Source organism: Phalacrocorax aristotelis, chromosome 2, assembly GCF_949628215.1.
Source record: "Phalacrocorax aristotelis chromosome 2, bGulAri2.1, whole genome shotgun sequence".
In the NCBI taxonomy this organism is placed as follows: Eukaryota; Metazoa; Chordata; class Aves; order Suliformes; family Phalacrocoracidae; genus Phalacrocorax; species Phalacrocorax aristotelis.
In genome coordinates this window covers 88,189,180-88,214,836 of record NC_134277.1, presented here as the reverse complement: position 1 = coordinate 88,214,836, position 25,657 = coordinate 88,189,180, and the positions used below count along the sequence as shown (strand labels likewise).

At 41.4% G+C, this 25,657-nt stretch overlaps 1 protein-coding gene across 7 annotated transcripts in view; it reads right to left on the bottom strand.

The window, feature by feature from the left end:
• Positions 1-25,657, bottom strand: part of CTNND2 (catenin delta 2) — a 686,661-nt gene that overhangs the window by 438,935 nt on the left and 222,069 nt on the right. The window contains exon 1 of one of the 7 annotated variants that reach the window (XM_075084269.1): positions 16,063-16,431. The exons of 5 other annotated variants lie outside the window; for them this stretch is intronic. The gene's annotated coding sequence lies outside the window, so the exon portion shown is untranslated. Of the gene's footprint in view, positions 1-16,062; positions 16,432-25,657 lie in introns of those variants that run through there. One more of the 7 variants, XM_075084272.1, reaches the window with a different exon arrangement.

Sequence of the window (25,657 nt, the reverse complement as noted above, 5' to 3'; positions counted from 1 at the left end):
CTCTTGTCTGCACACTGAGGCCTTGGTCCTTCCCCCTGCAGCATCGCTGTTTGACATCCTTTTAGTTTCCTGCTCACTCACCCTGCTGCAGCATAACTTGCTGAGCTCTGCCTGCAGGTCTTATGCCTGCCAGCTTCATGGTCCATCAGGCAACAAGTCCCACAGGTGAGGTCCCCACCCTACTCAGCCCAGCGAGGAGTACCAGGCCCTTCTCTCTGTCCTTTACCCAAATGGCCACATTCCCTACAGGAGCTCTGCTGGTCAATGCCTCTGTCATCTTAGGAACAGCTCCGTGGGCTGCCACAGGAGTATTATCTCACTAGCATTTGATCATCAGCTTTTCTAACAAGATAACAAGCACCAACAGCCTTATGCCACTGAATAAATTCATGGTGTGCCAACATCTTGAAAATTGTGTGAAGTTCAGCTCTTCCCATGTCTGAAACGATGTGCCAGAACTGAAAACCTAGAAAAATGGGCTACAAGGATAACTGAAGGTATGGAATAGATTCTGTACAAGGAATAATGAAGATAGGAACCTTCAGTCTGGAAAAGGGACAGCTTAGGGAGGACCTGGCAGAGGTTTACAAAAATCACGTGGCACATTCACTAGCTTTTCCAGAACAAGAAGTAGGACATATCAAACAAAGCAAATAAGAGCCAGACTTGAAAACAAGTGAAAGAAGATAGCTCTATATGTAACAGTCATGTTTTTGGTGGTTACTAAGCACACTGGGTTGTGGAAATCTGAAAACAGGTGGCTTTTCAGTACTAGGAGACAGTATCATAAGTTCTTGGCCTCTTCCTTCAGCATATACTCATGGTCATTGGTAGAGACAAGTTGTCCAACCAACAATGGCCATTCTCATTAGTGAAACATATGTTTATTGCCACAAAGCAGAAACTAGAAAACATAATGAATCAGGTTTTTTACATAAAAACAGATTTTAATCCACAAAACATCCAGATTGGGAATCTGGGACATTTCTCCAATAAAACACAAAACAGTTTTGCTGTTGAGTCCTCAAATAAACAAACAAAAGGACTCCCAGATTTGCACTACTCGTTCTAAGTAAAACTGTGAATTGAACAAAAAAATTAAATATACTCTACTGGACTGGATTTGTGGTTTTGACTCTGGGAGATAAAACACACAATCAACACTTGCTGCACTACAAAATTACCAAGACTCACTAAAACAGTGGTGCTGCTTCCACAATTACAGAACAGATTTCAGTTCAAAGACCAGTCAGTTACCACCAAAACACTGTTCAGAGAACTGTCAGTAGATTAAAATGGACAGAAGCATCTCTACAGGGGTGTTCCTTTCAAGAGGGATATCAGAGTTATTGCTATGACACAATTGTAAGAGAGCCATAGGAATCATTGTTACTTTCACTGAATCAGACGAAAGAAAAAGACAAGAGAAAGGAGAGGAAAAATAAGGAATGAATCAACTTGTTCCATAACTGCAATCAGTATATTTCATTGACGTTAATATGAAAGTCACCTGAAATTCAAGACTTTATTACAGCAAAGCACAGTGATCAAAACTGTCTCTATCCCAGTGTGATGATCGCAGGAACCTCCCAGCAGTGTTGATAACCCCAAAGATTTTGTCCAAGACCTGGCACATACAATGCACATCACTAAGGCCCCCAATCCCACGTGCAGAACAAGCAGGTAGGAGTCACAACTCAAAGGAAAGGCATAGTAAATAAAAACAATCAGCACACGCTCAATTTAAAATTTAGTGCTTTAAGGGAATTTGATGGCAGAAAGGGAGTTTGAAATTATTTCCAGTCATGGTTTCTGAGCTGTGGTTTAGAGCCATATCTGTTCTCCTCCACCCCCCCCCCACCCCCCACCCCCAATCTTAAATCTGATGTCTCTCCCTGCAGTGGAGATTTGGACTGGGTAAGATGCAGGCTCTCTCCTCCCCACATCTGGCAGCGGCTGAATGCCACACACATTCCCTCTTTTGAGACTGCAGGCACCGTTTCCATGGCAGCGCCAGGAGAACCACTCCAAACTGGCCAGGCAGAGAGGCAAGGAGAACCACTGGCCTCAGCAAAGCTCCCCCTCTCCTCCCTGAACAAGGCATTCTGAGAAATCAGGTGTGGAAGCGAAGCCGATGGCGCAGTCTGGGAGGGATTGAAGGCACAGGCAACACCACACAGCATGGAAACCTCCCTTTGTGTCTGATGAGAGCCGCTGTGGTCCAAACACAAATGATACAGCCATTCAAGTGCCCAGTTGTGCAGGTAAATGGAAGGAGATCTGCAATGGACGGCAAGCGCTCGACTCCCCTCTGCTCCCAGGTCCAAGAGTAGGCAGCCTGTGATGCTGTGGCAGTTGTATTTCTAGCCACTCCTTGGTTAAGGGGAGGTAGAGATGTGCACTTACCACTAACTGGAACAGCACAAGCGGACCTCGTTTTTACTTCACATGTCACCAACACCAGACATGTGCTACCAAAGTATTAACTGGATTTTCCAGCATCTTGAGACCATGTATGTGTTGGGATTGTTTTGTCACAGCCATATGATCTGCACAGGTGAATGTCTCAGAGACAGAAAGGAGATGAAATGTGACACTTCTGAACGATCTTGGCTATCCTGAAATAACGAGAATCTGGAATTGCAATCTATGCTTGCACAACATATCAAAGACACAAGATTACTCTGGCCAATTCCAAACCCCAACCTGCTCACAAACCACGATGCAATGTATCAGGACCACACATAGGTCCTAACCACGCATGGCAGGTATCTTTACAGGATCACAGAAGGGTTGAGGTTGAAAGGGACCTCTGGAGGTCATCTGGTTCAACCCCCCTGCTCAAGCAGGGCCACCTAAAGCCAGTTGTCTAGGGCCATGTCCAGGCAGCTTTTGAATACCTCTATGGAGGGAGACTCCACAACTTCTCTGGGCAACTTGTGGCAGTCCTCAGTCACCCTCACAGTGAAAAAGTGTTTCCTAACGTTCAGATGGAGCCTCCTGTGTTTCAGTTTGTGCCCATTGCCTCTGGTCCTGTCACTGGGCACCACTGAAAAGAGCCTGACTTCATCTTCTTTGCACGCTCCTTTTGGGTACTTATATACATTGATTAAATTGCCCCTGAGCCTTCTCTTCTCCAGGCTGAACAGTCTCAGCAATCTCAGCCTCTCCTCACAGGAGAGATGCTCCAGTCCTTTCATCATCTTAGTGGCCCTTTGCTGGAAACCCTCCAATATGTCCATATCTGTCTTGAACTGAGGAAGCCCAGAACTGGACCCAGTGGCTCCAGGTGTGGCCTCACCAGTGCTGAGAGTGGAGGGGGAAGGATCACCTCCCTTGACCTGCTAGTAACACTCCTCCTAAGGCAGCCCAGGATACTGGTGGCTGCCTTTGCCACAAGGGCATTTTCTGGCTCATGGTCAACTTGGTGTCCACCAGGACACCCAGATCCTTTTCTGCAAAGCTGCTTGCCAGCTAGGTGGCCCCCAGCATGTTCTGGTGCCTGGGATTAAGGGGCATACCCCTGTCTGCAACTAGCATAACCAAGGTTATGGAAGCAAATACATGTCACCTGAGAAGCAGAAAAATTTGACTAGACAGCTGCCATGCACACAGTACTAGGTAACTTTCTGCACCATTAAAATTACTCTCCCTCCCAGAACAACTCTGCAGTAAAAAAAGAGGATTTCTATGAGTCTTCCCATTCTGGCCATTGTGAGAGGTATAACTTTTCCCTTGCCTGCCTGAGGGGTAGGAATGGATAGGATGTCCAATTATATGAAAAGTTATATGGGAGAATATTATTTTTTCTGAACTGATCACGGATGGGCCATCTTGTCCTATCTTGCAAGGTTCATTCCTCTCTGCTCACAGACACTCTCCAATTCCAAGAATAGCCTGTCCCGTGTGAAATGCTAACTTGCCCTACTCTACCTGAGAAGCTACACTGGATATAGTGCTGAGAAGCCTCTTTGCTGAATAAGCCTGGCTCCTTTGATTCAGACACTTTCCAGGAGAGTCTCAGCAGCCTAGAATACACAAGTTCCAGCAACATTTGCAATGCTAAACTCTAAGAATAGAAGAAAGGCTGCTTAATTTTCTGGGCCTGTTCTGTTGTCTGTTCCTTGTGTATTTTAGAATATCCAACCACCTGACAAGCAAAATATGACATCAAACTTATTACTTAGCAAGTGCTGGAAATTTATAAAGTAACTTCCTCTTTGTCTTAAAAAGGAAGAGTACATCTTTAGTGTACCAAAATCAGGATTTTAAGCCAAATTTCACCTCTACTGAAGCTTGCTTATTATTGTGCTACTTTCCCATTCCTAAGGCTTGATTTCTATTTGGTAAAAGACATTACATGGCTGGCAAAGTGTGTATCATTTCCAAAAGCAAAGTCATGGGAATTAGAATGAAAGAAATAATTTAATGGGATGCATTGACTGTAGTCACTCTACTCTACTTCATTTCCTCAAACAAGAGGCTGCATTGACCGGGAGAGACATTTCTCTGGCTCATGTCCATTGCAGAGCAAAGTCAGAAAGAGAGAGACAGACAGAAAGAAATACAGCATTGCCTCCCTTGAATACATTCATGAAAAGGGGGCAGAGACCTTGCAACAGTGTTTGGGATGTCTTCAACACCACCATCGGAATATAAAGTGCCTCTAGCCACCTTCCACATCTCTTTTTGGAAGAGCAAAGCCCTCCACAACAGAGTAATACCACTTAGAGAGAAGGATTTTGAAAAGTTAACCCCTATAAATCAGCTACCTTCCCTTGAAGCAGCTTTATATCTCCACACTGCAAACAGTTTCTATCTTTTGTTGTTCCAGTTCATGTCTGACACAGGAGAAGAGTAGGGAGCCCTTTCAGATCCATTACTACCATAAGCATAAGGTACAGTCTCTACAGGTCCTTCCTGTCTTCCCAGGCAGTCTGGAAAACCAACCCTAATTCTGTTACAAAGTTTGGCAGCTTGATTATTGTCAGTACTGGACCGAGGGGAGCATAACCTCTTGGAGGTGTGCTGAAGTGGATACCAACCTTTTTTAGGATTTTAGTTTCCTTTCCTGAATCTACAGAGCACATCTCTCAATCCAGTGAAAAAGGCTCTGTACCTGCCAGAGAGTTTACGGACAGTTTTATGCACACCACTGCTTCGGGCACGTTTGGTACCACGCTCATCTGTCTGCTCCTCAGGAAAATAAGGTGACAGGTATCTCCATAGCAACGGAGTATGCACAGCTCTGGATACAGGACTTCAGGCAAATAACTTTCAACTATGTTTTACCTAAAAAAAACACTCTACAGTTAGAATCCCACTCAAATGGAGACTACAAAATTATTTACAGTGAAACAAACTTAAGCCTGAGAAGCAGTCATGTGAGAAATAACACTGAAAATAATGGTTAGCATGATGGGAACTATGGACCTAAATTATAATTTTAAATATGTAGAAATGGGAAACTTTGGATAACTACTGTTGTCTATTGTAACTACTGAAAATGCTAACTTTTTAATGACAACCACTGTATGCAAACGATCTAATTACAAACATCGACACACAATGCCTTGTTGAAAAACAGGGGGAAACATATTGAACAGCTTCGGATGAAGAAAAAAATTACACTTTGAAAACATTCCTATGTATATGGAATAATGAGGCCTCATAATAGATGCTGGATCTTATTTACTAAAGTTTTGCTCTTTGATTCAGATGTTAATTTCACGCTGCATTAAATGAAGAACAGATAAAACCCCTTTTCTTTAAATACTCACATCAGCTTCAAAATTACAGTTTGATACATTTTTTAATTAATCTTACAAAATACAATCTAAATTTGCAAGACATGATTTAGAATTTCGAAGAGTTCTAGTAGTGGGAACGAAGAGAGAAGAGACTGGAGCAGATAACAGACATGGGATGCTCTATCCATATCCACATACTGACAACAGGACTTCCTGATTACATGACAGCTGGATTCATCACCACTTTCATTCATACATAAATGGACCTGAAGAACAATGACTCATAATTTAACAATCTGACTAAATGTTTTCAATAATTATTGATGTATTTTAATATTCCATCGATCAAGTTTAGTCAATGTTCTATTTCAGTAATGTCAGAACTGACTATACTCCTGGCACACACAGTAGAAAGCCAATCCGAAAAATAAAAATCATTCTGTTAAATAAACCTAGAGGCATTTTTTTTTAAGGGTGAAGTTTGAAAAGTGTGTAATTTATCTTCTTTCTGCTTGTGAAGGTCTGAAGTATCCAGTCTCACTGCAAGAATAACCTGCTATATGTCAAAACCACAAAGCAATTCATCCCACTGTAGATAAACCTAACACTCAAGTATGGCTGGAAAGAAAGATTTAAGGGGGGAAAAAAAGTTCAAAAAAATCTGCAGCTAAAACACTGCAAAATACAGCTGCTACAACAGGTGGACTGTTTTGTTTAGCAGCCTCCCATAAAATCCTTCTCTGTGACAGAGCAAACCACAACATGACAGTAGATAAACTCCATTAGAGTGAATTTAAGTACATGTAACCATGTAGACAGAATAAGGCAGACATCTGCCCATGTTTTTTTCTATACTTTGCTGATGTTGCTATCATCTGGACACATTATCCACATGTCCCCTGAAACCATGTATTGCAATTTCCATCAACTGGAATTACACCTGCTGAAGAGGGCAGAACTGATCCGACTACAGCTTCTCCTGCTATTGAGCTTCAGCCAACAAGCTGTCCATGAATCCTGCAGAGGTTTTGGTAAACTGGGCCAAACTGGTTTTTTTTTTTAAAATCAGTTTTCAACCTAATTTAAAAGAAAAAAAAAAATACTGTTTTTCAGTTATACTGTGTCTTTCTCGTGTGTGTTTCAAAACATCAGTGGAGATCAGCATGAGGTAAATGACAAAAATCATAATGAACATGAATTCCATAATATATAAAAAAATATTATGTCATGACAGAAAGGTGTCCTGAAGCAATAAGGACAGTGCAGGCAAACAATAATGATCGGGCTCATTGGCATGCTGACAGTCAAATAAGGGCATAGGAGATTTTAAGCATTCAAAACACTGATTGCTAACAGCCAACTGAATCAACAGTGGGATTCAATAATATCAAGTCAATATTCAATGTTGAGTACTCAATAATAACCAAAATATTTTTTAAAATCACATTTTTTGAAAGAAGTCTGCAAATCAGAAATATAGAAAAAACACTTTATTCTGCATGCATATATAGACAAAATAAAGCCTCACTCAGGTGAATGCAGGCACTATTTGCATGTGCATTTCTGTTTAGGAGGAAGTAAGTCCACTTATCTCTAGTATTGCATTTACCACAGCCATATGTGCAATTTCTAAGCACTTCAATAGCTAAAAGAGAACTTAAGAGTTTAGTTCTGGTTTTAGATGAGCTCACGTAATTCCTAATGAAAAACATACCATATGGTTCAATACATACTATCAGATAAGAGAATGACACCCCTAAGTCAGAGCAGCATTTGAGAACTTAGCAAGCCTCTTCCACAGCAGGACCGGATGGCAGGAGCGAACACAGAGCAAAAGTTTAGAAGGAAGAGCTGTGGCATTGCCACGCTCAGTTACTCCCAAAGCAACAGTTATCAAAGCAAATGTTATGTTTCTGAAAGTTGCATAAGCCACAGAAGACGACTCTCAGAGTCAGGAGACCCAATGGAAGTAAGGGCACCCTGCAGCCTGCCAGAACAGACACCCTTCCCAACCGCCTGAGACACCCACAGTGGTCTGAGCCACCATGGGAACATTTTCAATAGGAGAACTCTTAAACAACCCCAACGTGATTTTGACTGCTGCCCTAAGGATAGGTTTGTGCTTGCATGCTATATTGGACACACATCCCTTACTTGACTTGCTGTCATTTATTATGGATTATGATAACTGACTGTTTCCTTGTCACTTCTGTATTTTTGAACCAAAACATGGGCTGCACATACCCAAACTACTTGAGAACAAATGCAAAAGTTCATACAGCATCCTCTTCAGCATGCCCTCCTGCTATCTTTACCACGCTTTTACTGACCCATAACTCATATAGGCTATGCTGGAATCAGCCAGCAGCACTCCAAGGACTACATCTACCCGGTGAGGTAATCTCACCTGGCTCCCAGAAATGCTGGCTGCTTAGCAGACTAACCGAACTTTTCAAGTTGCTTCTGGAATTTGTGCTTCCTAGAAAAGCGGAGAAGTGCAAACTCAAGTCACAGATGTCAAAATTTTTTAGCTCAGATGCTGCACCGTACAAACAAACTTACTAGCCATGTACCTGAACATCCAGGGAGTAACAGAAATGGCCTCCAGTTGCACTGTAAGCTGACGGCTGCTGTCCTCTGCTGTTGTGAGCACAAGTGATGGGTGACTCTTCTGTAACCTACTTGTCTGCATACAGTAACAATGGCTTACAGTCCAAAGTATGTAGAATTTTGGTACTATTTAAAACAGTACACGTCTTAATCTACAAAATGCTACCATTTGTGTCTTAGTGCGTGCACCTGCAGGAGAACAGATGACAAAGAAGCCATAGCTGAAGTTATTCCTCCTGTTTCTCTCAAACATCACCAAGCACATTCAGAAGGCTGAGGTGCCTTGTGTCTTTCCAGATGGCAAGGGTATAAATATCATTTCATATACTTAGTAGACTATTGGTATTTCCAGCATATTAGTACAGGTGGCATTTTCTGCAAAGAGAGAAATTCATACGTGTATTGCACGTGCTCTGAAGAAATGCTACCTCATTTGTATGCAAGTCATCACTAACCTATGAATAAACTGACAAATGTAAAAAAAATATCCTGCCATGATGGGCTAGAGGAGGCAGCCTGAAGATGCAAGTTTCAAGAAGGTGTGATCACAAGAGCTTATCCATGAAAGGAAATCCCATAACTTTTAAGGAATGTGTTCAGGTAATCCTCCAAATAGTCTGTTGCCATAGTCCAGAGTAAAAAGTTTAACTTTTCACCAGTCTGTTGACCCATTCCATTTCGGTGGAACCTAATACTGAGATGCATAAAAGGGGCACTGGAAAGGTGCTTCGGTTTCATTCAACATGTGGTGGATCTGTAACCCTTCCTAACTTCATCTTTGCTTGAGGCTGTCTATATACTTTTACTGCTCTGTTAAAGTAAGAACAGCCTTTTCCTTTGGTTGGAAGAACCGGTATCTGAGCTATATGTCCAAATGAAAGAATGTATCGGCAGTACCTTTTAAGAACATGTACGTTGTTTCCTCCTTCCCCTTCTCTCCCTCAAGTCATGACTTAGCTTTAGGTCTCCAGCATGGAGGTACAGCTACAAAGTTCTGGCCTACTCGGTCAGCTGAACTGGACAGTGTGGCTCCTCACAACAAATGAATGCAAGTCTGATTTTCAAAGTAAAAGGTACTGTAAAAATAACAGTTTGCTGTGTAAAATGTCATTCTTCAAAGCCAGGCAAGTTGTGCAATAAACACTGGGAGAGTATATAGATGCAAGTTCTAGATTAAGTTCCTGTTTAAATGCAGAGCTACTTTTGATGTGGCTAATTTTGATACAATTGTTTATGTCATTCTGCACTGTATGTATATATACATGGGCTTTTAAACAACTGCAGAAGCTTACTGAAGAGGGACAGCGGCACTTCAAAAAGTGATGCTTACAGGTACACTAAAAAAATGTAAACATTTTTGTGGTAGGTATTTATTAGAAATAGAGTACATAGGATACCTAGAGCAACAGCAAAATTATAGCTGAAAAGCTAACGAAGTAGTAGTTATTTCACCTATGAAACAAAATTAGAGCAATGCTCTTTAAAAACCAAAAAAACATGGATCGCCAGCATATCAGCGAATACAGCTATCTGTAGTAATGGGAAATTGGAGGTATATCCTGATCTCCTCTAAAAAGGGGTGTGAGAAATAACTAAAGCCTAAGTTCTATGACAAAAAATGAATGAGAAATCTATATACTCCATTTTGTTATTGAAGAAAATTCCCCACCCATATAACTACAATTTCACTACGTTTCATATTTTGGTAGTGAATACAGTCTTACAGAAGATCTACTATTTCTCATTAAAATTACACAGCATTGCTGCATCAGAGCACACAGGCTTAAAGTGAACCGAGGCAGAAAAAAATTATGAAGAAGGAAATACGATTAATGTAGGGGTTACTCCCATGTAATATGTAATGTAATGTTAATCTTATATGAGAACAATTAAAATAAAACTGCTCTAAATTCTTTTCTATATGTTTGTTCAATTAATGGTTTTGGGAAAGCAAGCTATTCACCTAATCCTAGCACCACCATATCATTTACTAGGAATGATTTTTTATGCATCTGTGCTTGGTTAAAATTAAACAAAGAAATTATGAGTGTCGAGCACATGCCTTCCAGTGCAATGTCTAACCCTATGACTGTTTAGAAGGGAACAAATATGATTAGGATGCTGTGAAGTTATTTATGAAAGCCCAAGGGCTACCACAGTCTATATAGGAGGGGTTTTTTTCCTTTTTTAATCACATCATTCTGAGTGAATGATTTCAAACAAAATTTAGACTGTAGATAAAGCTGGTGACGTTTCACCTCCTCCATAGGGTATGCCAATATGTGGTTTAGTAGACTATATATGAAGTTACTTAAAGCAGTCGTGCAACTTGGTTTCAGCAAAAAGCACAAACCCTATCAATTCTGGAAGCTCAGGTAAGTCTTCCACAACTACAAGGGTACCACAAAGCAACCCAACACAGACTTACCTCCTCTAAGTCAGCCAAGTTCCACTAATTTCAGTAGATCTTGATACCTCATTTTAAACCATCTGAGAACTTGTTCCAGTTTTTACTGCATATCATTGATTAGGAAAAAAAAAAATACTAGAGTAAAATAAAGGACCCACAGTCTAGGAGTATAGGGCTGTGCACAGATAATGGCTTTGAATGTCAGAGAAAGACAGACACCGAAAAATAACTGAGCCACTGTGCAGAGTGAGATGAAGAAAAGGAGCATAGCACAAGCACAAAGATGAGAACTTGCTCCTCACAGAAAACTGACATTGAGCCATGTCTATGCTTGAGCCTCAATCTGAGATTTGGCTATTAAATTTGTAGCACATCCAAAGCCAGTTGGGAGACTCAGCTGTGGAGCCAAAAGAAATCTAATCTGAAATCAGGGCAGGGCAGATGTGTAGCACTGCAACCCTGAAGAAAATAAAACAAAAAAAAAAAAAAGAAATAATTGCCAGAGTGTTTGTTGGGGTTTTTTTTTTTGTTTAAAACCTCTGCTAGCAGATCTTTTTGTTTTAATTCTTTGTCTTTATTTATTGACAATTAATCATCTCTTACAGGAGAATAATTTTTGAGGTTTTCTAAATTAAAGGTTTCTAGCAACAGGCTGACTTTTCTCTTGCTTAAAGGCCAGCTTGTGAGAACTAACAGCTTTGACAGTCTAAAAGACAAAAGCATTAGAAGGTTCATGCTAGACTGGGCCCAGTGACAAAATATTGACCCTTCTGAAGATAAGCCATTAAAACAACAGCAAAAAAACTACAAGCGTGTGATATCAGCTCTTCACTTTTTTGTTATCTACACTTTAGCCAACAGCATCCCTCTGATATTATCAATGATGGACTCATCTTCATATTCTATGCAAGAGAGTTTGTATCAGGTTTTGACATGTCCCTTTTGCACATTCATAAACTCTGACACTTAGGAAAAGCTGAAAGAGTTGGAAGCACAGAAGAACAAACTCCATATTGGACCAAGTCAGCTCAGGTAAGAAATCAAAATAGAACTGCCTGTAACTGAAGAACTAAGGTTACCAATAAATTCACCCAAAAAACAAAGAGTGGAAACCCAAGCTGCAGAGGCTAACACAACCATGTCAGACTTCAGATTTACCACCAATTCCAACTGTGCAGTGGTTTCACAGAACAGAAGTGAGCAACTGCACAATCAAGACCATAATAAAGATGCTGTTACCTTCTACACAGTCTGCTGGGCCATCCTCCAGGCTAGACATGCAGTCTACCTTTCACCGTGGCAGCCAACATCATCTTTGAGCCACTGTTTGTGCAAGTCTAACAAGGAACGAGTACATGTTTCAGCTGAAATAAAGGCCCGTGCATATGCCAGAATGAGAGCCTGTATGTACTACCAAAAAAAAAAAAAAAAAAAAGGTTAGTTTCCTAAAGAACTATTTGCTATCACTCCAGATGTAGGTATCTTTACACAACACTTGTACAACCCTAAGAGAATGGTAATAATCAGTATTAATTTCTTTATTACTCCATCAAAATATCTTAGCACATGGTGCACACATGCTCAGTGATAATACTATTTAGAAGAATGCAAGTTTTCCCTTCAACCAAAAATTATCTATATTCATCACTACCAGGAAAACTGAGGCCACAAGAAAAACCCAACATGATGACACCTGTCAGAGTGCCTGTTGATCACCAAATGATTTAATGTTATAACTCAACAGTTCAAACAGATACTATTTCTCTGCCTATAGTTTTAGCAGAAACTGCCAATGAATGCTTACTGCAGTCTCAGTCGACTTTTACAGCCTTCCAGCTCTTAGCTTCTCTGACAACTTCTAAAGCTGCTGAAACTATTTGGCTTCAACACATTTCGGTCCACTGAGAATAAAAGTTTTAGAACTCATCTAAATACAAATGATACACAACTGTGATAATTCCCAGACAATATAATACTCAATGTATAGACATTTTTCTTATCAAGTCCCAAGTTCTGATTTGCTCCACCACACTGCCACAAAATCAAGGACCTTTGCTGAATACCTCGGCCACACACACTGCCATTAGAAAGCACTGGGCACAGGGTGTGTTAAGGAGAGGATTACTTCAACTGACATGTAGTTGTGTTTCCAACTACTTTTTCTTCTGATTCTGAAAACTGCACAGTTCTGTAGCACTCCAGATTGATAGAGATGTGTTGCATGTGTTCACGGCTGGGAGGACGTAGTTCCTGGTTTAACTGTCAGGTTATCTTTTTCAAAAGCCAATTAATGGAATGACTGTTCCAAGAATGTCATACAAAGGTCTTAACCTCTGGCAGAAACCATTTATAACAGCATGAACCCCCCTGATAAGAGTCTTCTGAAAGGATCTCTTTGGATCTCAGAAAGAAATATGTTAAATCTCTCATTAAATTTATCCCAATTATTTCCTACAACATCAATCTCTACTAAAATAAATAAATAAAATCAAGAATCCACCCCCAAAAAGCCAGTAACTGCTTCAATATACCAGACTTAAATGTAGGGATAGTAGCTTCCATCAAACGCATTATGTACTCTGCCATCTGAACGGCCTGTCCAGTGTCCGCATTTTAAATCTAGTGCATGCTGTTAGATGAGGGCCTACCATTTTCTGTTACCTCTGCCTCTCCTCATAGGCTAAAGAAAACCCCTAATATATTTAAAGTACAGATACATGTACGGTTTGTATACATACGTATTTGTATGTGTGCACACACACAAACGTAGCACACAGTGTCACAGGCCGATTGTCTGGAAGGCTGCTTAACGCATGGAGAGAGAGTTTCTACTTTAAGTAAGTATCACGCTACAAAAATGTGTGTCAAGACCTTCTACTTCAGTAGGTTATTAGGATTAATTTTTACCAATGACAGAAAACTATTTTATTGTACCTCTCTGTTAGTCACTTTAGGATTCAGCAACTAGAAGACTGAACTTTTTTTTTTTCTGAAAAAGTAGAAGAAAAAATAAATTATATCTTTTGCTTACAACTATTTTAATGAAAGAATGCCCAAGCTACTGAACATCATTAGTCAGTACACATCAACAACTATTACCTGTATAATAAAATCACTGAAGTAATCCCAACTTTGCCTTGAACTTCCAAAAATCAAGATGTACAGGTATGGTTGAATTAGTTCAGTTACTTAGAAATCAGTGGAGTAACACCAAAGATAAATTTGGCCCATTATCTACCTGCACAGCACAAATGAATAATGCAAATGTGTATGCAAAGGACCATGAAGTATCTTGGCTTAGCACTGCATTTGAAATGTATCACTAACTTCCAGCTTCTTGAAATATTTATCAACCGCAGGAGGTTCCACCGAGAGCACACTCTATTAGGGACTTCAGTGAATTTTTATTTCTACACCTGACTCAGAGGACTTTAGAGGAGGAGACTGGAATTAACTGCTAAAACAACTTCAGGTACTGCTCTGTCACCAAGGGCTCCACGAGTCCCTTCACAGCTGTTTCTGAGTCACTTTATTGTTCTTCCCACAGCTGAGACTAACCGAGGTCTTTACACAGCGCGTCTTAGAGGGGAGAAGAGGAAGGTAACAAGTTTCTGGACACGTGACTCCAGAAGACACTAAAATTAAATTGTATGCAATTAGATAGCTATTGGAAGAACCCACAGGAGCGAGCATGCTTTAAGACACCACTGTCAACTCAGAAGTACCATAAAACAAGTTAAGCAGTCTTATTAAAATCAGTCTAGTGGTACAAATAAGTTGAAATGAGTAGTTGGATCAACAAAGAACAAGCCTGGATCAACAAAGAACAAGCCTGGATCAACCGTGCAAAGCATTTAAACTACTGACCACCCGTCAAACACTGAATTAGTTTTACTAATCTTTTTTTGAAATGAAATTAGTTCTTGATCTTGAAGTAATTAAAGCAGTTTTATTGGTCTATTAAAGATTGAAACATCTGAAGTAAGATTTTTTTCATGCTGAATACTCTGGAATATGTGTTAAAAGGAAAAAAAAAAAATACAAACAAAAAAGCCCAGGCCTTAGCTTAAGACTGAGCAGTTAAACCAGTTCGATCTAGAAAATCCTTTGTTTCAATTTTAACTAATAAAAACTAGCAGTTATGACAATATCAGAAGAAAATTCCCTCAAAGCCATACTTTTTTTTCGTTATGGACTTTGGGAGGATACATGCATATTCATTTAATCTGAATAATGCAATCGCCTGGTAAAAACTATTACTATATAACAACATATTCCTGCAGTGTCTTGAGTCGGGGGGTTGTTTTTACATTTTAGATATTTCGCTTGGATTCGGCCAAAAGGTCAAACCAGTAAATAAACTGTTACCTTAACAAGCATAGAGATCTGTGTCAGCAAAGGCTGTTGGGACTTTTTCACATAACTGACTTCCGCATGAAATTAATTTATTTAATCCCTTGAAGAGTCAGTCACATTTCCCGGGCACTTGAGCTGCACCAGATAAAACTGGGAGATCATAGCCATGCATTATTTTCACTAATCTTCTGTAATGAATTTCAAATTAGCTGACCCATCTACACACAAAAAAAAAATCTACCTGAAAAAGCTTGCTAAAGACTTAAAGGTTAAACATAATTATAAGCGATGCAAATCCCATTCTCCGCTATTTAAGACTATAAACTGGAAAAGAGCTATCACTGCAGTTGATCATCTAGTATTTATTTTTCTAGGGGAAAAGTACAAAGCAACAGGTCTGTAAGCTCAAAGCACACACCTACAAAAATACGTTTTGCACCAGAAAGATTAGCCCGTGAAATTATTTTATCTCAGTGGAATTACTGTTTTTCTCAAACTTTGCTTTAGACAAGTTGCAACAAGAAATAACCACAGCCAAATAAAGCGTCGCTGAAGACGGACATGAAGGACTTCGCGGAAACGAGGCGTTTCCACTAGAGAGTAACATTTACTTTCTTACCTTTAATAGGCTTTAAAAGTATTCGGTTATCTTTTTTTTTTGAGCCGAGAACCCTCTTTTTCAATGAAGACAAAACCCGACCAAAACCCACCAGCCACACGTCCGACTGCATTTCACGTGGGCTTCAACATCCAGCAATTATGCCCCCTCTACACCCTCGCGCACCCGGATTTAAGGCATTCTGAGGTCCAAAATATTTATAAGCCGTTCAGAAGTGACGTTTAAACCAAGTTATACCCTTTCTCACGCAATCTCTCATGTCCAACAAATAAATTACAAAGGAGCCCCAAACAAACGGTCTGTCTTCAACTCTTTACCTTTGTCGCCCACTTGTAAATTAATCTCCTTAACCACTTCGGCGTTCGCTGTGGGAACTCTCCTCAAAGCCGAGCCGAGCTTCCCTCCCCTCCCCTCCGCAACAGCAGCAGCAGCAGCTCCTCAAGCAGCTCTACTCATTTTTGTTTGGTTGCTGGTTTTCTCCTTTTACCACTCTACAGAAACTCGGAAAAACCCCGGCCGGCGCAGGCTGCCGGCCATTCTGGGCGCTGGGAGGGACGGCGGCACCGCACCGCACCGCGCCGCGCCGGCACCCGGCCGCTCCGAGGCCCGGCGGGACGGGGCGGGGTGGGACGGGACCAGCAGCTGGCGCCGGCCCAGCGGGGCAGCGCGGGCAGGGCAGCGCGGGCAGCGCGGGCCGGGCCGGGGGAGGGGCGCGCCGACGGGCACAAAGGTCTCCATGGCAACAGCGGGCCCGGCCACCCCCTCCCCCCACCCCATGGCCCTCATTCATGCGACACCTCGTCTCCCCTGCCCCGCCCCCCCGCGCCGCAGCCATCGCCACCGGGGGGCGGGAAACAGCCCTCGCCCTCACCCTCACCGGGAGCGACGACGGCGGTTTGGACGCGGCCTGACCGGCAAGGGCCGCGGGCCGAGGGGGGCCGCTGCCCCCGCCCGCCGCGGGTCTTCAGCTTTGTTCTTTCCCCCCAGGGTGCCGATCAATCTTCATACATATGTATTTTTCTTTAGGTTTTCTAATTGAGAGAACGAGTCGATAAGCTGCTGTAGAATCTCAACATAACATAGCTTCACACCGAATTAATTATACCCCTCGTTGTTTAGCTTATCAGTCTCCTATAATACAAAGCAGTGTATTTCGGGGCACAGGGTTTTTTTATTTTTCTTTTAAACTTCTGCTTTGCAGACTGTACAACCTGAAGCTATGAAACTTCTCGTTTAAATATACAGGCATCTAGAAAGTAAAAATCTATGCTCAATTTTTTAGAAGCATGTAAAATAATAAATGGCAAGGTTAAAAGCTGAGGCAATGGGCACAAGTTGGAACACAGGAAGTTCCACCTCAATATGAGAAAAAACTTCTTTCCTGTGCGGGTGCCAGAGCAGGGGCACAGGCTGCCCAGGGAGGCTGTGGAGTCTCCTTCCCTGGAGACATTCAAAACCCCCCTGGACGCGTTCCTGTGCCCCCTGCTCTGGGTGTGCCTGCTCAAGCAGGGGGGTTGGACAAGATGATCTCCAGAGGTCCCTTCCAACCCCTGCCATTCTGTGATTCTGTGAAAATGCCTGGCCTGGCCTCCAGCACGGATGACTCCAAGGCCCTGACACACAAGAAGCACCTTTATGTACAGGATTGCTGCAGCGGAGCTCCGCACATACACCCTGAAGCCTGCAGGGCCTGGGGTCAAGGATTGAGATGCCAAAGGTGGAAATGAGGCTCGAGCAATATTCATGACAAATTCCTACAACCCCATGCAAGACACCTGTAGACGTCATTATGCCTGTAAAACATTACTGTCGTTCTTTGGAGAGGTGCAAATAAGTAATTCAATTATTCCGCAAAAGTCAAGAAGACCTAACTTGATTCTGAGCATTTCTTGCTGCAGTGCTGTACCCATTCTGCCCATTTCAGTCTTTCACCTCCTGGCGATCCGACCACTGGAAAGAAACAACTGTTTAATTATTTTATGTCCAAAGGTCCTGTCAGGAAAAATAGCCTTCCCTTTCTGTCCTAGTTTCAGCAAGGATGGAGTTGATTTTGTTCACAGTAGCTAGTATGGGGCTATGTTTTGGATTTGTACTGGAAACAGTGGTGATAATGTGGAGATGTTTTAGTTGTTGCTAAGTAGCACTTACACCAGTCAAGGAGTTTTTCAGCTCCCCTAGCTCTGCCGGGTGCACAAGAAGCTGGGAGGGGGCACAGCCAGGACAGCTGACCCCAACTGACCCAAGGGATAATCCACACCATATCATAGAATCACAGAATCATAGAATCGTTAAGGTTGGAAAAGACCCTTAAGATCATCGAGTCCAACCGCTAACCTATCGCTGCCAAGTCCACCACTAAACCATATCCTCAAGCACCACGTCTACCCTTCTTTTAAATGCCTCCAGGGATGGATATGACGTCGTATAAAGCTGGAGGAAGAAGGAAGGGGGGGATGTTTGGAGTGATGGTGCTTGCCTTCCCAAGTAACCGTTACGCATGATGGAGCCCTGCTTTCCTGGGGATGGCCGAACACCTGCCTGCCCATGGGAAGAAGCGAATGAATTCCTTGTTTTGCTTTGCTTGCGTGCATAGCTTTTGCTTTACCTGTTAAACTGTCTTTGTCTCAACTCACAAGTTTTCTCACTTTTACTCTTCCAATTCTCTTCCCCATCCCACCAGAGGGGAATGAGCGAGCTGCTGCATGATGCTTGGTTGCCGGCTGGGGTTAAACCATGGAACTTTCTTTCACATAAATATGAGTTCATATTAAAAAGCTTCATGTGAATAAACCACATCAGCTTAGACTCCAAAATGAGTCCTTCCCTTCTCGATGTTTTTAATGAAACTAATGTGATCATTATACCCATCGCAATTTTTAAAAAATGTCATAGCACACAACCTTCGTTATTTGCTGCCAACGTTTAGGTTAAAGGCTGAAGGATTGGCCTAGAGGTTTGCATTTTAGCCTTTACTTAATTCCATATTCAATCCAGATCTTAAAGAAATGGCTCCTTTCTACTTACAAAGAGCCGCCCCCCTTTTCTGAACCACAACAATCACATTCCTAGCTTCCGCTGTCATTAAGATGTACCATTACCGATTGGAAGTCATAAAATTCCAGTGCACACTTCAATAGTCTTCTCTCAAAGTGTCACAGTGAAGCTGAGGTCAGTTTTGCTTGATTTTACAGGACACAGTATATGCACTGAGGAAGGAAGAGTGACATTTCAGGATCTGAAGGGGAAAAAAACCGCTGCCTTGGCTTCTACCAACCTTCCCTGGGTTTACCCGCGCTCCCTGGGGCAGACCTAAGCACAGGGGTTGCCCTCAACTTCCCCCGCAAAAGGGGACACAGGGAAGAAACAGAAAGCAGCTAAGTAGGTTCAGAGGTTTAGCATTAGAAACTTCTTTTAAACACCTGCTGAGGCCAATGCAATAATAATAAAAAAGAGGTCGCAATTGGCTGCTTCTCCCAGAGACTTCTGGAAGGGGAAAACCCCACATTTAACTGTATTTCTAATATTTCAAGGAAGTAAAAATTTTTCAGGGGGCCAAGGATGGAAAATTACATTGTAAAGCCCTTTATTTTAGCTCCTGAATTGCAAAGCTACTAGCTTCCTTGTAACTCTGCCAAGCTGTAAGTGTCATTTAAGGAGAGAAACGCAACAATTTATTGCTGTTCTCCACTGCTGCCTATGATGTAGAAAGAAGACCGTTTGTGATAAATTAAAGGTCACAAATAAATAGCAAATTAATAGAAGAAAATCTACTCCACATGAAATAATATCTGAAGGGGTAATTAATTACACGGCAGTCTGAGCATGATCTCTTTCACTAAAATGCTGTGAATGGCTATCCTGTTTCATTTCCATGTGCTAATATTCATCACCGTCTCAGGAAAAATCTGTTGAAAAATTAAGAAAACAGGTACTATATAGGCATTGCACCTATTGCAGCACTGCACTACACACACGCAATTATGCAGTGTATTTCATAGAGAAATTTAACCTATCAATAAAATTCAAAGGGATTTCACTCTCATTGTGAAGACCAATGATTGGTATTAAAATGGATTGCCACGTATTTATGAAAGAGTTGTTCAATAACTTGACATTTGTACAGATTGCTATCTTTATATAACAGGATTCTATCTCATAAAACTGATTGATGAAAGGGGAAGAAAGCTATTTTCATTCCAAACCCATATACCCTTCCTGTCATTAGAATATGTGCTTTTTCTGAATCACAAAAATTCCTATACACTTAAAATTGATCAAATCCTTAAGTGCTCTGTTGATGTTTGACTTACTGTATGCTGAAGCTGTGCAAACTTCAAGAGTTTGGACGAGGAGAAGTGGGAGGAAATCCTATAATGTATTTTAGGCTTTCCAGTAATACTTACTCAAGGAAAACTGCCTTTAGGTTGGTATACTGAGAAAGGAGGTTAGGTGCAGGATTTTTCTATTGCTTATGTAGCACATGAGCAATTATGTCTGAACCACAATTCAGATTTTTTATGCTAACGTCCCCAACCCTACTTTAACCCACACAAATGCACACTCCCATCCTTCCTACACTGGTTCTTCAACAATCATTTAAAACATCTCCAAACATCAACAGGGTAGCGACTAGGTGGATTCTTTATAATTCAGATGAAAACCATCAATACTCAAATCTATGTTTTTCAGAAGAGATAAATCTGTAAACATCTCAAGGCAGCTGTACGAAGGCCAGAATTAAGAGCTAGCCTGTGCTTGCCTGAATGTGTCTAGTGAGCCAACAGGATGCACGCACAGGATAAACTGACATACAAAGCAGAAATAAAATTATTTCATTTAAAGTCCAACAAGTATTTACTGCATCAATTTGGTGGTGGTTTCTACACTGTATCGTGGGGTCTTTTCCCCGCCCCCCCCCACTAAACCCTTTCTGGGGCACATTTAGCTGTTCCGCTGCTGGACAATCTATGCATCTGCAGCCAGAGATCACTCCGGAATCTTTCCCTTTTCTCTACTAACATTTTCTGGTTTGTGACATTAAAGATACCATGAAATAGCACTGCAAGTACTGCAAAACATCAGATGTTTTTCAGAAGCTCAGGCCTGTGTCACAGTCTCTTATTGTGTTTTATTCATGTTTCTCTCTTGATTTGGTAACACTGTGGGGAAGACCACTCTCAGAACAAGTAAGGGTTTTGTGTGATACTGTGCATGGTGGCTCTGCAGATCCCTACCATTTCTCTTCCATGACATACTCAGCTCAGGCAAGCAGTGTAAACATGCAACTTTGTTCTTGCATAATAAATGAAGAAAGTCTTTCTTGGGGTCTGAATACACAGTAGTGTATAGCACTTATCTCCACCAAGTTTTGCTCTTTATGTTCTGCAACACTAATGAATAGCAGAATTCTTTTAAAAAACATTCAGGCCACAGAGACTATAAGACTTATTCTGTTACACTGAGTGCACCCTCAGTAAGCTTGCAGATGACACCAAATGGGTGGGAGTGTTGATATGCTCGAGGGTAGGAAGGCTCTGCAGAGGGACCTGGAAAGGCTGGATCAATGGGCCGAGGTCAATTGTATGAGGTTCAACAAGGCCAAGTGCTGGGTCCTGCACTTGGGTCACAACAACTCCATGCAACCCTACAGGCCTGGGAGGAGTGGCTGGAGAGCTGCCCTGCAGAGAAGGACCTGGGGGTGCTGGTTGACAGCCGGCTGAATATGAGCCAGCAGTGTGCCCAGGTGGCCAAGAAGGCCAACAGCATCCTGGCTTGTATCAGGAATAGTGTGGCCAGCAGGAGCAGGGAAGTGATCGTGCCCCTGTACTCGGCCCTGGTGAGGCCGCACCTCGAGTACTGTGTTCAGTTTTGGGCCGCTCACTACAAGAAGGACATTGAGGTGCTGGAGCGTGTCCAGAGAAGGGCAATGAAGCTGGTGAAGGGTCTGGAGAGCAGGTCTTATGAGGAGAGGTTGAGGGAACTGTGGTTGTTTAGCCTGGAGAAGAGGAGGCTGAGAGGAGACCTTCTTGCTCTCTACAACTACCTGAAAGGAGGTTGTAGCGAGGCGGGGGTTGGTCTCTTCTGCCAAGTAACTTGTGAGAGGACGAGAGGAAATGGCCTCAAGCTGTGACAGCGGACGTTTAGGTTGGCTATTAGGAAAAATGTCTTTCCTGAAAGAGTGGTCAGGCGTTGGAACAGGCTGCCCAGAGTCACCATCCCTGGAGGTGTTCAAAAAACGTGTAGACATGGCATTTTGGGACATAGTTTAGGAAGCATGGTGGTGTTGGGTTGATGGCTGGACTTAATGATCTTAGAGGTCTTTTCCAGCCTTAATGATTCTATGACACTGTCTGTAGGAATAACCAATTCAGTAACATTAAGAAAGAAGATGCCTAAGCACTTGAAGATTTGCTAACCAACTTTGTTAAAAGAGCTGCCAAGACATTTCCTGTTATTTTGTATCAGCTTTGTAAGTATCCTGAAAGTTTTTCAACACTCAGCAAGAATTTTGCAGAACATGAGCCACTTTTAAGTCAGACAGTAGAAAACAAAACAATTTGAGGTTTCGGCACTTCCTGCCCGCCAGAAGTAAAACTCACTCTGATTCCAGTAGGAACAGGTTTAGGTCAACTAGAATTATCATGGAGACCTAACGCTTATGGAAGTACTGTACTTAAATCCCAACTGATTGGGTTAGTGGTTGTTTCTCTGAGTTACAAAAGGATTTTCTGGATATGCTGCTCAGAAAATTTTTGAAAATGAAGACCTGCAATTTTAAAAATTAATCGGAAGTTTCTTACCAGATTTCTAACAGCTGTACAGTTTAACTAATTGTATGTCATTTTTTCTGTTTCAAAAGTAAGGTTATACTTCACAACAATCAAACCTGGAAGCGTCATCTCCTGGGGCAGCATGCATGACCAAGTCAAGCATCAAAAATACAGCTGAATTCTGAAAAAAGAAAATGGATTTTGCCTTTTGCCAAAATCTGCATTTATCCAGATAACAGCTTCTCTCCTTTCAGCTGTTTTCCTCCTGTGGAGCCCACGCTTCTGATACCCGAGCATTCTTTTAGATTTCTTTTTTGTGCTGATTGTTTTAAAAGCAGTATGAAATAGCTTATGATTTTGCTATGAGATAGGTATACTAGCGTGTCCATTTGCAATATGAAAACACTTCCCGTACTGCCTTCAGCCAGCTTCATTTTCAGAATTGGTAATCTGGAGGCAATATGTTTTATCATTCCTAGACTGACGAGCAGCCCTTTTTATAGGGTTCGTAAATACCTCTCATACTGATGGAAATGACCAGCCAATCCTTGAAGAAGGGTTGTACGTAGTGGAAATTGCAAGTACGTGCTACAGCGAAACCTGCAGGTATCTGACAATGACAGAGCTATGGGTAGGCTGGTAAAGGCACAGATGTTAGAATCGCTTTATATCACACGTACAGTTTTAGCTTTATTCTTGGTAATTGACATGGCTGCCACTTAATTTTTGACCACCCATGATTTTTAGGTCATCAAAGAGTAGTTATTTCTGCTGCTGTCCGTATTTTGAAATTTTAATAGAAAGTAAATGGAATTATATTTTGTGCCCCAAGCCTTGGAGACTTGTATCTCCTATTTTCCTTTCCCATCTGAAGTTAGAATTACTTTTTTGTAACTCCCGTTTTCCTTTCTCCCTGTCCAAAAGGGACCATTCACGCACTCACCTTCTCATCCGTCTATAAATGCTAACAAAATAGAAACAAATCTATCCTGGATAAACCCTGATAATGTCAGTGGAAACTGTACCTAAACAGGCATGCTGAAGATAATCCCAGATTCACGGAGAGAACATGGATGTCTGCAACATCACCTGTTCTGTGCAAAGCCTTGTTACAGAAAGCTGCTCTGAGTGCTGTATTAAAGAAAGAGAGGTGAGATGGGTAAAAAAAAGGGGCAAAAAAGTAGGCTATTCCAAACAGTGTAATCTGCGTAGTTTTATCTGTTGTTGATTTAGTCACCATCAAAACCACAGGGCCTGACAGATAAACTTAATCTCAAGAAACCCATACCAATTGCCTCTCATAGGCAAAGCTCAATGCTCTACACTATTTAAAAGCTGTAATGCAAGCATGAAAAGGGGCACAGAAGCCACAACACTAGGGAAATTTTTCCCCTCATTTTCAAGTCTTGGTTGTTGACCTACACAGTGAAAATAGGAGAAATTGGAGAAATTTTCCCCCAATGGAATATTCTATTTCTACCATCTATGTGCATTTATGGCTGTATTGTTATAAGCAAGTTTGCAGTCTGTAATTTGTTAACAATATTTCATCTTGAACTTCTAGTTAAACCAGAAGAAAACTGGTGCACTGATAGACATGACTGCTGGTTAAGTCTCCCAGAATAGATCAGTGGCCTGTTTGCTGCATCAGAAAGATCCGCTAGATATCCTGCGATGCTGAATACAGTGCATGAGGGTAAGAAGGGAGACTACCAACTCACTTCCCTTTCACATCAAAAAGTTGCTAATAGTATTTCCTGATCAGCCAAAATTGGATCAGCCATGACGATTCAGAGTTCAAAGTTTCACTTCAAATCCTTCTGACACATAATGCTAGCTGAAACTATTAGAGGAATAGAAAAAGAAAAATTGCATCATAGGCAGTGAAAGACCTTTTTTTCCAGCCAGCAATATTACACTGAAGAACTGAGAAAGAAGGGGTGCACAGTACCTGTGTGAGGAATGATCTTCTACTTTAGCAGAGAAAACCCTGTAGTAAGATCTGCTGTTCTAAGACACCAGTATTTTGCACAACAGTAAGAAATAAAAGGCAGGTGCTTCTGTCACAAGTGCGTTCTTATTATGTCTCACCTCAACAATTTACCTGTCACACTGGCAATATGGAACCATGGAAAACGAAATTAACGAGAGGATGTGCTCGGTTGTATAAAATCTTGGAGGACTGGGTAATGAGTACTATTTTCCCCTCAAACATAGGATTCTTCTTAGTTAAAAATTATTCTTTGAATAAAGGAAACCTCACAGTCACTCTGCTTAATAGCAAAGTAAGTCCAAGGGAAAAATGCTATATCAGAAAAAGATTAAATCTATATTGGAACTAACAAATGGAATGTGAAAATGTGCTTTTACCGCTGTGCACTCCATTGCTGGTGTGGTGAACAGTAACAGAAATGATTCATCACCACAACACAGAACAACGTCTGTAACCCAATTTCACTCGCTACATCTTGTATGATGTATACAAACGTCAGGTAAAGTTCAACATCTGTGATGCTGACGCTTTGTAATAGTCAAACATTATGATGGGTTTTCTATCAAACTAAAAAGAGTTCAAGAACCAAAGGGGTGCTTTGAATCTGCAGAACAAGCACACAGCAGCATTGTGTGTCATGCACAGTCTTACGCACTGTCACTTCTTCAGACTCCGAGTCACTTTGAACAAGTTAGAAGGCTTTTTAAGTCTGACTTTGTGTCACAAGGCAAAGAAGAAATATCTCCTTTTATCTGGGAAGTCACCTCTGACCAGGAATAAAGACTTGCTGCTCACAACAGGTTATTTTTCCTCTCTCTCTGAATACAAAAATACTCTACTGGTCTGGTAACATAAGGATGCTATCTGCTCCCAAAAAGATCTGGAAATAAACATTATGCCTTTCACCCAAGAGCATGGTGCGATATACAAGATGAGAACAGATGTGATATTTTGTACATAGAACAGAGACTTGGGTTTTCAAGCAAACCAGAATACAAACAGGTCAGGAGCTAGTAATCAAAACAAAAATGTAACAAAAATCCATAGAGGGAGTGGAAAATATTGACAAACACGCTTTTCATTAGAAAAGACTTTTTTGCATCAATTTTTTCATTAAGCAAATCAATCAGAAGTGAAGATATACTGAGA